At 35.2% G+C, this 17,370-nt stretch overlaps 1 protein-coding gene and 1 non-coding gene across 3 annotated transcripts in view; both read left to right on the plus strand.

The window, feature by feature from the left end:
* The window catches only part of FHIT (fragile histidine triad diadenosine triphosphatase), a 1,433,622-nt gene that overhangs the window by 505,150 nt on the left and 911,102 nt on the right, over positions 1–17,370 (plus strand). The window lies entirely within an intron of this gene.
* On the plus strand, positions 1,954–2,060 carry LOC123394485. The gene has a single exon (XR_006609264.1). It is a non-coding gene; the product is annotated as a U6 spliceosomal RNA (small nuclear RNA).

The following is a 17,370-nucleotide window of genomic DNA, read 5'->3' on the forward strand; positions in this document are numbered from 1 at the left end:
CAATTGTATTCAGCATGCAAGCATAAGATGATTCTTATGGTAGGAGCAGTAAGAAGCCCAGTGGCCTAAGATCTAGTACGTATTGGTGAATGAGTCTGTGCTATTCATTAAAGTGTGGTGCTTTGGCCCTTTATATGCTGTGCAGAAATTTTGCAAGACAAGATCACATGAAGAGTGTTGGCTGCTCATGTGGCCTTTGATATACAAAAGGTAGAAAGCCGTTCTGTGTCAACTCCATAATAATGTGTTTCTTTTAGGAAAGTATAGTTTATTCCCTAAAACTTAATATGCCTTTGTCAATTCCCTCTTAGTATTTACCCATGACTTTAGCCTCTTGAGTTAAATCTTGAGTAAACACAGTGATTTCCAGAGACCAGTGAGTAGAGAAATACGTACTTGGGCAAATCAAAACATAAGGAAATCACATTCCTACTAGCCTCTAATTCAGAGAGAGAAACATTTAAAAATGTGATCTTTCACTCTTTCCCTAGGGAAAAGTAGTGCTGTGCAAAAGTAAAATAGGCCTTGGTTCTACCTATTTAGAGGAAAAATAATTCTTATAGTTAGAAATGTATTCTCACTTTATATAAAGGTATAATTTCTCAAGTTTTCATTCACTCACAAGGGTGTGAAGTAAGAGGATCAATACCTTAACCAAGAAGGGATTGAAGATTATATGAAATTAAATTGATGCCTGGATAGTAGTGTGTGTGTGTGTGTGTGTGTGTGTGTGTGTATGTGCACATGCACACACATGTAAAGCTACTACCACCAAAAACTAGTTCTTACAGTCAAAGCTATTCTAAATTCTTGTAAAGGATTCTACTAATTTGAAGTTTGGTGGAACTGGAGTGAACAATTTCAACTCAGTGCACTTGTGCTATGGCTAGAAGGAGGAAAGACCTTTAATATTTTAGTTGCCCCCATTGCCCTGGCTCAGAAACATGCAGAGACTAATTACAAGAGTGAAAATTCCTATACAGTGTAAGTGATGTTTGAACCATACTATTTAACACAGACTTCTATCTCTGCATTGACATAGAGAATACAAATAGTAGATGGCATGTCGTATTTTAGTTTCCTATAGCTGCTGTGGAAAGTCACCACAAACATAGTGACTCAAAATAACACAGATTTATTATTTTAAAGTTCTGGAGATCAGAAATCTGAAAACGACTTCACTGGAATAAAATCAACATGTTGGTTGGGCTGAATTTCTTTCTCAAGTCCCTAAGGGTTAGTTTGTTTCCTTGTCTTTTTCAGGTTTTGTCAGTTGTCCACATTCCTTGTCTTGTGGTACTCATCCATGTTCAAAGCCAGCAATGACCAGTTGAGTCTTTGTTTTATTGCCTTACTCTGACTCTTCTGCACCTATTTTTGTATTTAAGGACCTTTGTGATTAGGCTGGATCCACCTGAGTAATAGTTGATAATCTCTCTATTTTAAAGTCAGATGATTAGCAATAAATAAATAAATAAAATAAAGTCAGATGATTAGCAACCTTAATCTCATCCACAACCTTAATTCTCCTTTGCTGTGTGACCTAACATATTCACAGAGTTTAGGGAATAGGGTATAGACATCTTTGGGGAAGATCAGTGTTTTGCCTTCTATTGTTGGGGACAATAATATTTTTAGAAGTATATTTGTCAGTATCATAATTAAAGAACTATAAGTATGCTGAAGGTACAGAGAGTACTGTGGTTTATTTTTTGTATTCAGATTGGACATAGATCCAGGCAGTGGTACTAGAAGATTTTATATCATCTCAAGGAGCTCTACAAAATGGCTTCTAGAGACTAGGAATTGGGATTAGGAATTCTGGAAACCAATTTATGATCCAGTTTTAGGGGATTCAAGTAACACATTAGTAAAGACAGTCATCATTTCTTTCTTGGCAAATACTGGCTCTTTCATGATAAACTGATTTTTTTTTCTTAATCCTGATGGACAGTGCTCACTTTGGCAGCACATGTACTAGAATTGGAATAATACAGAGAAGATTAGGATGGCCCCTGTGCAAGGGTGACATGCAAATTCATGAAGCATTCCATATTAAAAAAAAAAAAATCATGATGGACAAGAAAGAAGGAACAGTATCTCAGAGACCCAGAGTTATAGACCTCACAGGATGCTTTGCCACAGGAACATGAAAGGATATTTAGAAGTTTGGTATCCTCAGAAACCTCAGGAAACAGAGAAGTGCGAGAATAAGCTGAAGCTAAAAGAAAGTAGGATGGTTTGGAAAAAGAGATAAGTTAGTCAAGCAAACGTGATAAAGAAACCAAAATGCCATACAGAATTAAAACCTGCATTAGAAGCTGAAAAGAAATAAACATTTAAAAATACATATATATCACTAATGTAGGAGAAAAATTGATTAAGTTCTGTCCAAATGGAGAAAAAGACAATAAAATTAAATTAATGAAATAGAGAAGATTAAAAATGTAGCAGAGATCATCAACTTAAACACTAGACCAAATCTAAGAATTATAGATGTTCTTGAGACAGAAACAATTGGAACACAAGTAGTAATCAAAAATTAATAAAAGTTCTTTTGAGCCAAAACAAAAACAAAAAAGCCTCAGTATGCAAATTGAAAGAGTTTTTCATACTCTGGGCAACATTAATGAAAAGGGTTCATACTATTACAACTTGGCAACTTTTTTTTTAATTACAAAAATAAAGAAAAAAAATCCTTCAAGCAGGCAGGCAAGAAAACAATTTACCTTATGGAAATTTGCTTGGAACAGCATGGGAGAGTGTACTGAAGAAAGGTAAATAAATCTAAGTTGTCTTTTACTTGTAAAAGTAACAGAAAGAGATTCTCAAATACACAAGAGAAAAGAAAGCATAAGACTTTTTTCACTAGGAAAATGGCTTAAGGATGTAGCCCACGTCAGTACTATTCAAAGGGATATTCTTTGTCCAGTAACAACATTATCTGGAAACCAGTTAGAAGTACAGATTCTCTGGTCCACCTCAGACCTCCAGAAGCTGACTCTCTGGAGATGGAACACAGCTATCTATAGTAACAGTATTCTAGGAAATGCTTACATGCACTAAGATTTAGGAAGCACTAGCTCAGGCAATTGAGAGAGAAATCAAATCTAAGAATTCTGTAACAGAGAAATAAATGTTAGGAGACTGATTATTAATAATGTAACTAATTAAACCTAAGAGAGATTTAAACGATTGTTTAATTATAACACTGAATGCAAATGTAAAACTATACTTTTGAAAGACAAAATATGTAATATAAGATAATGCTTTAATAAGTATCATGTATGTAATATTTTAATATTTAATACTAAGTAGTCACAGAACCCAAGATTATATTTACAGAGTCTGAAAATTGTGATAACTGGCTATTTTAGCAGGGGTGGACTCCACAATTTCAAATATTTGAAAGGTTTAAAAGTTACTTATGCATTCAATAAATATTAATATTCTTTTTGGTATACTTGTTACCTCTATTAGAAATGAAAAGTGGGGAGGTGCCTGAGTGGCTCAGTCATTTATTAAGGCTCTGATGCCTTTGGCTCAGGTCATGATTTCAGGGTCCTGGGATTGAGCCCCGTATTGGGTTCCTTGCTCTGAGGGAATCCTGCTTCTTCTTCTCCCACTCTCCCTGTTGGTGTTCCCTCTCTTACTGTCTTCTCTCTATCAAATAAATTAATAAAACCTTAAAAAAAAAAAAGAAAGAAATGAAAGTAGGTATGACTTCCAAATCAATGGAGAGAGAAAAGACTGTGCCACCTGGCCTAAACTGCCAAGTATAGGAAGCAAAGAAATTAACAGTGAAGCATAAACTACAAAAAGCATAATGTAAGATCACAGAAGTATAGCAAAATATATAATTTATGACAACACTAGTGTAAACTCACCTAGTTGAAAAAAAGGCAGATAATTTGACCAGTTAGTCCATCTGAACATTGACATTCAACAAAAGTATATCATCTTTGTAAAAAGCCATGGCTTTTGTTTCGGTATCCTTTGGCTAAGTCTTACCCCCACCATATTTTACCCAAATAACTATGGGAAATATATTTAACCTGTTTGGTTTTAAATTTTCTCATGTATAAAATAGGAATGACCTTTCCCATGTGCCTTACATGATGTCAAGAAAAAATGTGAATGTGAAAGCAGATTCTGAAGCTCAAACATTAGAAAAGAATCATTAAACCAGTCTATTAAAATACCAAGACTCGCTTTTACAATGAAAAAGCAAAATCTAACCATAGGTTACTGAGAAGAGACGTACCTAAAACAAATAGGACTCATTTTGGCTAAAACAAACAAACAAACAAGCAAAAAAGATGGACAAGATATATTAGGCAAAAGCAAAATAAACAAAAAAGTAATCTTAGCAATATTTAGATAAAATAGTCAGAGACGGTGAAAATATTAAATGTGTTCTAGAAGATTATATTTTCATTCAAATAGTGAGAATTCACAACGAAGTTGACATTCTTGAATTTTCATTGACATAGTAACAGTCTCAAAATACATGAAATAAAGGCTGTTACAAATATAAGGAAAACTTGATAAAATAAAATTGTTTTATGAGATTTTAATACACTTTTATTGATCTTTTGTGGGTCAGATAAACAGAATACATTGAGTATTTTAATCTAGTAAAGCTATTTAATAAATATTTATTGAACTTTGTTCTATAGAAATAAAAAGCATACTTTACAGAGTCATGAAGCATTTAAAAAAAAGATCATATATTAAACCTCGAAGAAAACTGTATTATGAAACATAAAATGTTTACAGGCTACATGCTCTGCCTACAATGAAATAAAACTAAAAATTAATAAAGGTGTAAATGTATAGCTCAAGAACTTGAAAAACTGTGATACCAATAATAAAAAACAAGAATTTCTCTTAAAGAACTTCAGGTTCAAATAGGAAATCAAACATAAGAGTAACAAAGTATTAGAAAAAAGACAACTCTACATATATACATTTAAATGGCCAAAGCTATATTTAGCAGAAAATTAATAGTCCCAAGAGCACATTCTTTCTCTCTCTCTTTCTCTCTCCCCCTACCTGCTCTATTTTTTTTAGAGAGAGGGAGAGTGTAGAGGGGCAGGGGGAGAAAGAGAGAGAATCTTAAGCAGGCTCTACACTCAAGCTCAATGTAGAGCCCAGTGCAGTGCTCCATCTCAAAATCCTGAGATTATGACCTAAGCCAAAATCCAGAGTCAAACACTTAATCAACTGAGCCAGCCAGGTGCCCCAAGAGCTCTCATTATTAAATGAGAATAACAAAGTTGATCCACAGAAAATAAAAGTAGTGAATTAATAAGTTTAGAGTCCCCTTTTCTATTTAACAACACAATAAGCAAGCAATACTCATTCAGTATAGAATAGAATCGAATAGAATGAACTTACACAGCATATTACAAGGTATCAGAGGCCTCTATAGCAAGGTATATTATTTAATGTTAACACTGGAAATAGTCCTTTTATTGCCACAAATGAGATGAGTGTGCTTGCCTTTACTGCAACCATTTCAACATTGTGCTAGCCATTATACAAGATGAATCCTGCTAAGGGAAAAAAGTAATATGATTAAATATGATGTATAAATATTGGAAAAAAGAGATAAACCAGTGCTATTAAAATATATATGATTGTCTTTTCCAAACTCAACTAAAAGCCAATTAAAACTGATAGAGTTCAGAGAGATAGCTATATGTAAGATCCCAGTAAAATATCAATAGTGTTCTTATAATTTATGAGGACCACAAAACTGTAGGATTCACAAGTAAACTAAAATGGACTACACAATAGTTATATAAAAAATGTTGTACTCTACCAAACAAACTTAGAAAACCTTAGTTGATTAGAAGTACCATGTTCCCTACTGGGAAGACACAATCTGTTTCAAATCTGTACAGTCACAATAAAAAAAGAAACAGGATTTCTTAAGGTACCTTAAAAGCAACTTGTAGATTTTAAAAGAGAAAGACCATACTTTAGAATAGTTTTTTAAAGAAAGTTGGACAAGATTTATTTTATAAGAAGAACCATAGTGGGGTATTTACCTACTAAAAACTTAAAGTATTTATACTGTGGGGTTATTTACCAGGCAAATACATCATTGGTTAAAATGAGGAGTATTAAAACAGATCCATGTATACATAAAATGATTTTATAGATGAGGTTGGAATATTAAATTGGTAGAGGGGGCATGTTCTTTCAGTGAATGGGACAGTTGGCTGTCCACCTAGAAAAACAGGTTAGTCATATTACCACACACACACACACACACACACACCCAACTCCAGTTATGCTAATGAGCTAAATGACTTTTTGTAAAAATTTAAACATATTGGAGGAAAAACATGAGGGATATGTCATAATCTTGGGACCTTATAATCTTGGGGAAGTTCTTTTTATATAAGGCACAATACATAGAGGAAATAAATTGACTGACTTTGTGAAAGTGAAAAAATCCATATGACATGACATCCTGGTAGTCTTTAGGTTCATTCACATATATCTTAGTTCTCTTCCTTCTGGGTAATTTGAATGGGTACACTTCCTTATCCACTTGAATTTAAGTGAGGCCACATGTTTTGCTGAAATGTGAACTGAAGTGATATAAGTTGGCTCTGGGCAAAAACATTAAGAGCTAGTGCATTTTTTACCATATTCCCCTTTTCCCCTTGTCAGGATGATAAATAGATAGTGAAGGTCACCAGCTTGTGTCTGTAAGTGAGGATGACATGAGCCCTTGTTAATCTGGGAAATGGACATGAGTTATAAGTCAGAAAATAAACCTTTGTGCTTTTTTTAAGCCCCTAAGGTTCTAGGAGTTACTTGTTCATGCAACATTACTGAACTTGTCAGGACTAATGTAGACAACATAACAAAGTTAAAACATAAGAAATAGTGATTTCTGCTTCCCATACAATCAAGTAAATTCCCACAGAAAACACCTATAAACTCTGACCAAAATACAAAACAAATGGATCAATGCTCTGTATGTGAAGAGTGAAAAAAAGGCCGGTTGACTCTGGAAAAGAGTTGACACCTAGAAGAGGGGTTTAGTATGGGTCAAATTCTCCATCCTGAGGTCTTGCTGTAGTCAGTACTACATAGGGTAGCTAAAACCCCAATGGGAAACCCACAGTCTTTCTGGCCAGAAGAACCAGAGTACAGAGTTTGGGGTGACTGTAGCTATTAGAAAGTGGTGGGGCAATTTCAGAAATGGAAAACCAGACCGAAAGAACCACAGATTCTTAGTATAAATTCTACCCAAATCACTGGCTGACCCTTGGAACATACAGACTACAAGCAGCCAGTGAATTTGACAATAGATAAATATAAGCTTTCCCTATAAAAAGCAAAGGGAAAACAACAACAACAACAACAACAACAACAACAACAAAAAACCCAACCAGAGTCTTGGGTCCTGTGGGATAATAGCATAAATTTTAACATACTGGTAATTAGTGTCCCAGAAGGAAAGGAAATAGGCAATGGGGCATAACAACTGTTTGAAAAAAATAATGGCCCCAAATTTCCCAAATTTAGTGAAAGAGATATATTTACCAGTATTCAAAATGCTGAGGTGAATCATAATGAACCAGCTGAAAATCCCAGATGCAATCTTGAAAGCAGTCAGAGAAAAACAACATACAATATACAACAAGGGACCCCTGTTTCGAAAAAATGCCAACCTACCTTCAGACACGATAAAACCTAGAAACAGTGGGATATTAGCTTTCATGTGCTGAAAGGAACAGAAGCTATCAATCCAGAATTCCATATCCAGTGAAACTGTTCTTCAGGAATAGAGGTAAAATAAAATTGCTTTCAGATAAAGAAAAACTGGGAAAATTTATTGTCGGCAGACCATCAGTACTACAAGAAATGCTAAGGGATGTTCTTCAGGATGAAAGGAAATAATGGAAATCTTGAATCCTTAGGTGAGGATGAAGGGTAATAGACATCATAAGTAGCAAGGCAAATATAAAAGCCCATTTTTCTTCTTAACTTCTTAGAGACATGTATGTCTATTTAAGTAAAAATGAACACACTGTCTTGTGGGGTTTATAATGCATGTAGATGTTATTCAGATGACAACTTGAATGGGAAAGGGTTGGCCTATAAAATTGGCCTATAAAATTACAAGGTTTCCAAGTCTAATGTGAAATGGTGTAATAGCAACTCTGGGTAGACGGAAAAGAGAGGATGGATTGAATTCCAGGCAATCTGTGTGGATGAAAATCACCATTCTTAGAAGGAAGGAGAAAGTATGTAGCAGAATGGAACTTTGTAGATCTTACTAACCCATATGTTAAGAAGGTGGAAATATCACATTTTATATTTTTTCCACATCAAGCAATTTCTTGACAAAAAAACAAGTGCTTAACCTTTAAACGGAATGTTCAAGGACAGTTTGGGAGACGTAGCATAGTTTCTTTCAAATGTCCATTTTCATTCCCTAAGTCACAGCAGATAGCAAGTCCAGATAAAAGAAAGAAGATGATATTTAGTATTTTTTCTTCTATTATACTACAGACTTATGGGGACTTTTGAGAAATCAGAGTGAGAAGGATATAATAATTTTTGCCAGCAAGGTTGTTTGGTGCTCTAGTGTAGTTCTTGAACTAGGCTCAGGAAGCTAACCAGGTGTTGGAAAGGAAGCCAAGAGTACATGATGGAATGTGTTTATGGGCAGCTCAGCCTTTTCAGACTCTCCTTGGAGAGGTCTGTGGAGCTGGGACAAAAGGTCCACAATCCTGACCTTACTCTGTGGTAGAGCTGACTTCTCTTAGTATGAGATATGAGGAGGGACAGAGATGACAGGTCACACAATCTGATGGAAGCTAGCACATGGAGCAGAAAGAACATGAACTCTGTAGTCGGCAAGTCTACCTCTGAACTTGTCTACTATTTGTCCTGCTGTGTGACTTTGAGCCAATGTGTCAGGCTGAAAATGGTGCCTACAAAAGTATCTGTGTCAAATTTCTGGAACATGGGAAAAGGGCCCTTGGAGAGGTGATTTTTAGTTAAGAATCTCGAAATAAGGAAATCATCCTGGATTATTCTAGGGAACTCTAAATTCTATCACAAGTGTCCTTATTAGAGAGGTCAAAGGGAAGTTTAAGACACACAATCGAGAAAGCAATGTGACCATAGAGACGCTGGAGTGATGTGGCCTCAAGCCAAAGAATGCCAACAACCAACAAAAGCTGGAAGAGCCAGGGAATAGGAATCCTTCCTCAAACCTCTGGAGGGCATGGCTCTCCTAATACTTTGATTTTAGACTTCTGGCTTCTGAACTGAGAGAGTATACATTTCTATTGTTTTAAGCACCAAGTTTGTGTTCATTTGTTACAACAACCACAAGCAGGAAACTAATAGAGCTAGCTATAGACCTCCTTGAATCTCAGTGCCCTCATCTGTAAAATAGGGTCATACCTGTCACACCGACACTAAGTGAGAAATGTGTAAAAATAGAAAAAGAAGAAAGCAAAGAGTAATAGATAGGGAACATGGTAGGAAAAAAAAAAAAGGAACAACATGTCTAGTTTGATGTTCATTGATTCATTCCTGATGATACAACATTTCACCCAAGCGTGGTTTCCAGGAGATAATTGCCCATTATTTTAAAAAGACAAGAATGATAATGCATTATGTATCAACCCAACTTACCAACCAGTTTCAAGAAATGTAAGTAAAATAGTAAAATGTCTGTGGTTGAGCAATAAACCCTCATATTAGGATTTAAAATACTTAAAAGTTGTATTCTTGATCACACAACAATTAGTATGAGTGTTGAGAAATATTTGCTTTGTGTGCTTCATATGTAGTAACTTTCTTCATTTGCTTTGCTTCCTAATGCATAATTGTCTTCAATATGTTCTGAACTCTGAGGCCTCCGACAGGAAGCAAAAAGAACTAACTGAAAGGCAGTGCGGAAAGGTTTGCAGTTCAAGCACTTACTGGCAAAGGGGGCTCACACTGATGCTCTGATGGCCTTTTTCTTTTTTTTTTTTTTTTTTTTTTAGATTTTATTTATTTATTTGGGAGACAGAGATCACAAGTAGGCAGAAAGGCATGCAGAGAGAGAGTAGGTGAAGCAAGCTCCCCACTGAGCAGAAAGCCCAATGTGGGGCTCAATCCCAGGACCCTGGGATCATAACCCTAGCCGAGGGCAGAGGCCGACTGAGCCACCTAGGCACCCCACTCTCATGAGTTTTTAGCATGGGCAATATATGCAATGCATATTTGTTGTGTTGACACTCAGCATGCTTTCCAGAATATCTACACATGATTCTGACATCCTACTGACCAGATTTGGAAAGTTTCTTGACAATTTTCCTCTATGTCATTTTGTAGAAATTTTTCTATTGAGTTTTGGTGTCATAAATCTAAATTTTTGCTACATGACCATTGGAAAAATTTATATATTATGAAATTTGGATTTTTTAAAAACCAAAATTCATTTTTCAAGAAAATGTTAATCAAGGCAACATTCTACAAGGTATGCTTATACTTACTGTTTAACAGAAGAAAAGTAACAGGAAATACATAAAGAGTTAACATACCTAAATAATCAGAAATTGAAAACTGAATTAAAAATGGGTAGGAGTCTGAATAAACATAAATTGAAAAAGTAACATAAATGGCCAATTAATGAATGAATAAAATGCTGAACCACCTTAAAAGTGATCAGGAAATGTAAATTAAAATCATTATACCATAGCTTTTTACAACCATCTTATTGGAAAAAAACAAGTTTTTGAAATCTAATAATACCAAGTGTTGGTGAGGTTATGGAACAATAGGGATTCTCATTCATAGGGCAAAGAGCCCTTGTGAAATATAGTGTGGCATCATCCAGTAAAGTTGAAGACAGTTAGTTGTATCTCCCATGACTTTTTTGCCCAAAGAGATATACTCCCTATATTTATAACAGTTTTTTTTGTAATTCAGGAAAACATAAATTCCAACACTAGCTAATGAATACATATTATGAAATACTAGTAAGAGATGATTTAAAAAAAAAACAAAAAGAATGAATGATAGCATGTATTAACAAAAATAAATCTGAAAAATATTGAGTTAAACTTTTAAGAGGCAAGTTGCACAAGAATGCAATATGATATCATTATATAAAACATAAAATATGCAAAACAAAATCATTTTCACCTAGCTGTTAAGTTATTTAATATAATCTTGGATCTAGAGATTATATATTTTTAAGTGGTGAAATTGTGCATAGGGATAGCATCCCTAGAAAAAGGAAGATTTTATATTTTTGATCTGATAATCTGATTTCTGGAAATCTTTCAGAAGGAAAACCATGCAAACATAAATTAATTATTATAATTGTGTATTACAGTATTTACATAATAATTAAATACTCTATTAAATAATGTCATAATTATATAATATATATTTTATTATATTACACATTATATTATATATTATATTATGATTATATTATATATTATATTATTAATTTATATATATAAATTAATTAAATAATCATCATTAATAGACATTAAATAATGTCTATTAAATAAGTTGGGGAATTGTTAAATTATGGTACATAAGGTAGCACTTGAAAATCTTCTTAAAGAATATATTTAATGGGGAAATACAGTATAATGTTCAGTGAAAAAAGATCCAAATTACATTGCTATATGATCTGTATTTGTTTTCTAAAACTCAACAAACAGAAGAACGTGAGTACACACACACAAATAAGACTCAAAACATTATCAATGTTTGTCTCTGAGTAAAAGAATAATTATGATTTTAAAAATGATATGCTGTACTTCTCAGTACAGTGCAGTGAGTAGATATTACTCTCATAATCATAATTAATAGCTTCACTGGCCTCATTCTAAAATGAGTAGGTCTTAATGAGGATTATGGTTGTTTTTCCCAATTGGACAAAATCTTATCCCTTTGCCTGTTCCTGTATTGCCAACTTTGGCTCTGCAAGGAAAGGATGGATTTCTATGTGAAAGTGCTTAAACGGGCTACAGAAAGTAATACATGAATCATATAGGCATTGTAGGAATTGAATGAAACAATTAGTGAAGAGAGCCTAACACAGTTCCTGGCACAAATTAGCATCTAACCATTATCATTATCATCATTATTATCATTGGCTGATTATTGCTCTATTGTTATGTTACAGGTAAAAGTTTGCAAATCATTTCTTGTTTAAAACCAAATATCAGTTTCCATGTTGCCTATAAATATAAAAAGTCTTAAAGACAGAAAACAAGGTGACATTTATTACGTCGTTGGTATGTCTAAGACAGGAAGAGTTTGGGGGATGAGCAGAAAGAAACAAATGGTTAATCTTGTTCTTAAAAAAAAGAAAAGGGGCTATCTGTCTCCATTACAGATAGCCATCATACACAGGCTGGAGACACTCTCTGGGCAGAAACAGGAACACTTGGAAATGATGAACCTTTTGCAATTCAGGATTATAACCTATTTACAGCACCCCCTGATCTTTCTTACGGAGGACTGATTCCATATGTGTAACTTGCAGCAGGAAGAGCAGAATAAAGGACAGTGATTGTTAAACTCTAGATTTTGACTGTACTTTGGAGAACTCCTTACAGAAAAATCTTTCAGTTGAATGGCCAAAATAGCAGATTTCGTATTTGCTAATTTTGCCTTCCACTGAATGGTGATATAGACTTTGTGATTCTGTAAATGTTTGTTTTCTCTTATTTTTTTGCCCCATAGATTGGCATCTCTGATAACATGAAGTTGATAGGTGAAAACAGAAGTATGTTCCAAAAGAGATAAAAGATTTAGTGAGTGTGACTTTATATGCCAAAAATGTACATTAATAGCTTTTGTAACAAGTGTCCTTGGAGGGAAATATGGTGAAATTGTATCAGACTTTGATCTTCAAACAACTAAAAAAAAAAAAAAAAAAAGACAAAAACAAGCATAACACAGTTTTTTTTTATCTGTTTGGACAGAACTAATGGGTTCCTGGCAGGAGATTTGTAATAGTGATATCTCCTGGTTTCTTCTTGCATTTGGAAGGTATATGTAAGGATTCATAGGGAAAGGTCATGATGAAAACCTATTTGGTCTCCAAACCACGTCCAGGAGAGGTTGTAGGCCTTTTCTTATCTTACTTGGCATGTATATAATTACAGATAGCTGCCAGCTAAGTTGTTGGAAAGCTTGTTTTGGTTACATTCTCCAGGTTATATAGTAGACATTTTTGCTTACCTTGAATTCTCAGTTTGTACCTGGTAAACTGTAAACTCCATAATAGGACTACTTCTAACTTGCTCACCTTTATATCCTAGCATGGTACCATTCAGCAAAACCATGTTGAACAAATAAATAAATAATGAATGACCTAGTGGTTGTCTTATAAATCCATGTACCTATCAATCCATCTATCCATCCATCAACCATTCCACCCATTCACCGATCCATCTGTCCATCCATCCATCCTTCTATCCACCTATTCATCCATTCACTCATCTCTCAAAGTTGCCGCTTTCTTTATCAGAAATATTAGCCTTTGTTTCTTTTCTTAGAAAGTGACCATTTAAGTTCTGTATTGCCAAGGAATTGTCAAATACACATGGGAAAAATCAACTTGAGGTGACATTATAATCTACTAATGTGTAGAATGATTGACAAACTGAAGAAAAATTACACCACATTGGTTATGTCAATATACAAGCTAGTTAGAAACACCTCAGCAAACCACCTAAAAGGGAGCATCTACTGGATCTAATCTTCCTCTCCTGCTCCCCATTTTTAGCTACTATTTACATTTGCTTCTCTTAAATATATTTGATTCATGACAAGTTTAGAGCCACCTGTTCTTTTCTGAGTTGATCTTTGAAGAATGATGTACTTAGCTGCAGTACAGCCTGTTTAGATTGTTGATCTGTATTTAAAGCCCTAGAAAGGGATTGTGTTTTGCTTTAAGATAAAATCAATAAATAAAAAATTGAAAAAGAAACAAACTAATCTTTGAACATTCCTAAACATACACCCTCTCCCACTTCTGAAAAGGAACACTGATTAATCTTAACTTATTAGAGACTCCTTTCTGAGAGTTCGGTTAGCTTTGGGTTCACCTTTATTCAAATGCTAAAAATGGTACAAAGAAAGTTTATCACAAGCTGGGTGCATTTGCAGGTGAGTGTTGATACTAAATGCTGTTGGTCTAGGTAAGCTCTCTGATGATCTGAAGTTACATTCTGTCCCAGAGACAGATGTAGTTCATTGTAAGAGTATAAACTACTGCTTAGGCATAAGGTACAACCAATACATAATTACTTCTTTGGTCTAGTCGTGGTGATGTACTGAAAACTGATGGCATTAGACCAATTGAAATTTTTTCGTACTCCCCGAACCTTACTGTAAAAGTGTTCTGCCCAATTTATCTTCTCAGCTTTTGTCAAGAAAGTTTCTGCAGGGGTGCCTGGGTGGCTCAGTGGCTTAAAGCCTCTGCCTTCAGCTCAGTCATGATCCCAGGGTCCTGGGATCAAGCCCCAAATTGGGTTCTCTCCTTGGCAGTGAGCCTGCTTCCCCCATCTCTCTCTGCCTGCCTCTGTGCTTGCTTGTGATCTCTGTCTGTCAGATAAATAAATAAAATCTTAAAAACAAAGTTTCTGCAAAAAGTTGAGCTTCCTCTTTCTTGTCATCTGATTATCTCTGTTCCTGAGACACAGACATTAGCTTTCAATAGGCTAGCCAATAAAATGGGAAGAGGAGTAAAAACAAGGAGATTGTGGCTCAGTTGGTTGAACATCCAACTCTTGATTTTGGCTCAGGTCATGATCTCAGGATCACAAGATCAAGTCCCACACTGTGCTCCACACTTAGCAGGGAATCTACTTGAGATTCACTCTCTCCCTCTTGCTCTGCCCATCCTCCCACTCATGCTCTGTCTCTCTCCCAAATATATTAAAGATTTTATTTATTTATTTGACAGACAGAGATCACAAGTAGGCAGAGAGGCAGGCAGAGAGAGAGAGAGAGAGAGAGAGAGAGAGAGAAGCAGGCTTCCTGCGGAGCAGGGAGCCCGATGCGGGGCTCGATCCCAGGACCCTGAGATCATGACCCGAGCCGAAGGCAGCAGCCCAAACCACTGAGCCACCCAGGCGCCCCTCTCTCCCAAATATAGATACAAATCATTAAAAGAAAACAAGGAGACTGGGTAATTCGCTTGATAAATATTATTCTTCACTCATGTGCAGGGTATAGTAGTGGGTGGTAAGAGAAACAGAATCATTTGTAAGGTTCAGATGTTGGTGATGAGATAATGAGTGAAGAGAGATGTTATAGCACTTTAGTTTTCAAAGGCAGTGATTTTAGAAAATTGAGGACTTCTGCTGTCAGCCCCAATGAGACATCTGTGATTAATCTTGACATCCTTTCATGAAGAACTATAAAATTAGATAAAGTGTCTGAGGCAACTGTTTAGAGGAATTGACTAATAGGCAATGCAGTACTTTGATCTTTGAGGGGAGGTAAACACTTGAGATAGGTCTTACATTCACCTTGGTTTTCTGCCCAGAGGTGCATCCCCTGGACCAGAAAGTAAGGAGGTAGAGCCAAAAATTAAGTGGCAGTTTTAGTGGACTGAAGAGACAGGGCTTATAGTTTGAGGCTCTTGGGGCTAGAATTCACAGAGCAGAGTACTGAAGAAAGAGGAAATGCATGGGAGAAGGCACCTAGAAGTGTGCCTGGATGTTCCTCTGGAGGTCATTGTCTGAGGACTTAGTGTGCATCGGTAGGGCAGGACTCCCTGAGGCCTAGCAGAGGTTGGGTGCTGAAAGAGCCAAAGAAAGATACCAGAGTTGGGAGATGTTGGAATTCTATTGTGGCCTGAGAGAAGAGGCTTCATTGAACACTTGGGCATTCAGTTGAGACTCCAGAAAAGATAGTGTTAGGTGTGAGGGCCATGCTGTAGAGGAAGGCCATGTTTTAGGTCCAAGAAGAGAATCACAGTAGACCAGTCCTCACAATGAAAGGATAAAGAGGATCTCTGAGTAATATAATTGCCTGCTAGAACAAAACTCTTAAGGAAGACAGTACAGTGTAGATACCTTGAATATATCATTCAGTATCCAGCTGAATAAAAAACTACTAGACACATGAAGTAGAAGACCCATCAACAAGAAAAAAGCAATCAATAGAAACAGACCCTGAATTAGCCTAAACATTAGAATTAGAAGATACGGTTTTAAAAGAGCTGTGATTAATATGCTTAAGGACTTAAAGGACATAAAATGGATGACATAAAATGAATGAAAAGTGGGGACATTTCAGATAAATAACATGTAAAATATAAAAAAAGAACCAAATGGGCATTCTGTACTGCAAAAGATATTTCTGAAATGAAAAATTCACTTAATGACCTTTACAGGAAATTAAGGACTATAGAAAGATTCAGTAAACTTAAGACACACCAAGAAAAATGATCTAATCTGAAGGACAGAGGGTAAAGGAAAAAAAAAAAAATCTTCAGAGATCTATGGGGCAAAAGCTAGAAGTCTAATATTTGTATAATTGGAGTCTCGGAAAAGAGGAGAGAATGTGTCAGAAATATTTTAAGAAATAATCGTCCAAAGTTCTCTAGCTTGGGGAAAAATATCAATGTATTGGTTTAAGATGTTTAGCAAATCAAATCAGGATACATACAAAGAAAGCCACATCTAGGTATGTCATAGCCAAACTGCTAAAATATAAAGGTGAAGAGAATAGCTGTCAGAGGAGGGGAAAAAAATCATCACATTTTATACAAGAAACAATGGTAAGAATTATTTTAGTCTCCTAAACAAAAACTATTAAAACAGAAGACAATGGAATGACATGCAGAAAGAAATGCAGAATGAAAAAGTATGTGAATGTGGTTTTGTGTCCAGTGAATATAGAATTACCATTGATTCTCGAACAATGCAAGGATTAGGGGTGTTGACCCCAGTGCTGTTGAAAATCCACATATAACTTTTGATTTCCACCAAAAAATTAACTGCTGAGAGCCTCCTTGTTGACCAGAATCCTTACTTATAACATAAAGAGTATACTAACATATACTTTATATGTTGCATGTATTATATGCTACATTCTTACAATAAAATAAGCTTGTAAAAAGAAATGTAATTTAAAAAATCATAAGAAGAGAAAATACATTTACAGTACTGTATTCATAAAAAAATCCACATGAAGGGAACCCACACAGTTCAAACCCATGTCGTTCAAGAGTGAACTGTACTTCAAAAATGAGCATGAAATGACAATGCTTTCAGATAAACAAAATCTGAGAAAATGTACTGCCAGCCAACCTGCACTACACAAAATGCTAAGGTAGTTCTTCAGGTTAAAGGG

This window comes from Mustela putorius, unplaced genomic scaffold (assembly GCF_011764305.1).
Source record: "Mustela putorius furo isolate JIRA1106 unplaced genomic scaffold, ASM1176430v1.1 tig00000095_pilon_pilon_pilon, whole genome shotgun sequence".
In the NCBI taxonomy this organism is placed as follows: Eukaryota; Metazoa; Chordata; class Mammalia; order Carnivora; family Mustelidae; genus Mustela; species Mustela putorius.